This window comes from Phaethon lepturus, unplaced genomic scaffold, assembly GCF_000687285.1.
Source record: "Phaethon lepturus isolate BGI_N335 unplaced genomic scaffold, ASM68728v1 scaffold23382, whole genome shotgun sequence".
Lineage (NCBI taxonomy): Eukaryota > Metazoa > Chordata > Aves > Phaethontiformes > Phaethontidae > Phaethon > Phaethon lepturus.
The window spans coordinates 8470-8685 of NW_010525865.1; positions in this window are offsets into that span (position 1 = coordinate 8470).

Here is a 216-nt window from a genome sequence, read left to right on the forward strand (position 1 = left end):
CGGGTCCCCCGCCGTGAGACGTGGGCACGGCAAAGGGAGCAGCAGGCGTACTCCGGACGTGGTGGTCCCAAGAGAGACCCCAAAGTGGTCAGCACAGGCACCTCAAATTCACATGGGGAGGACTCAGCCCTTGCAGGGATTGCCATGTTAAAGGCTGGAAGCTGAAGTACTGCTGGTACCCCCAGCCCCAACCCTCATGGCCCTCCCCAGCCAGCT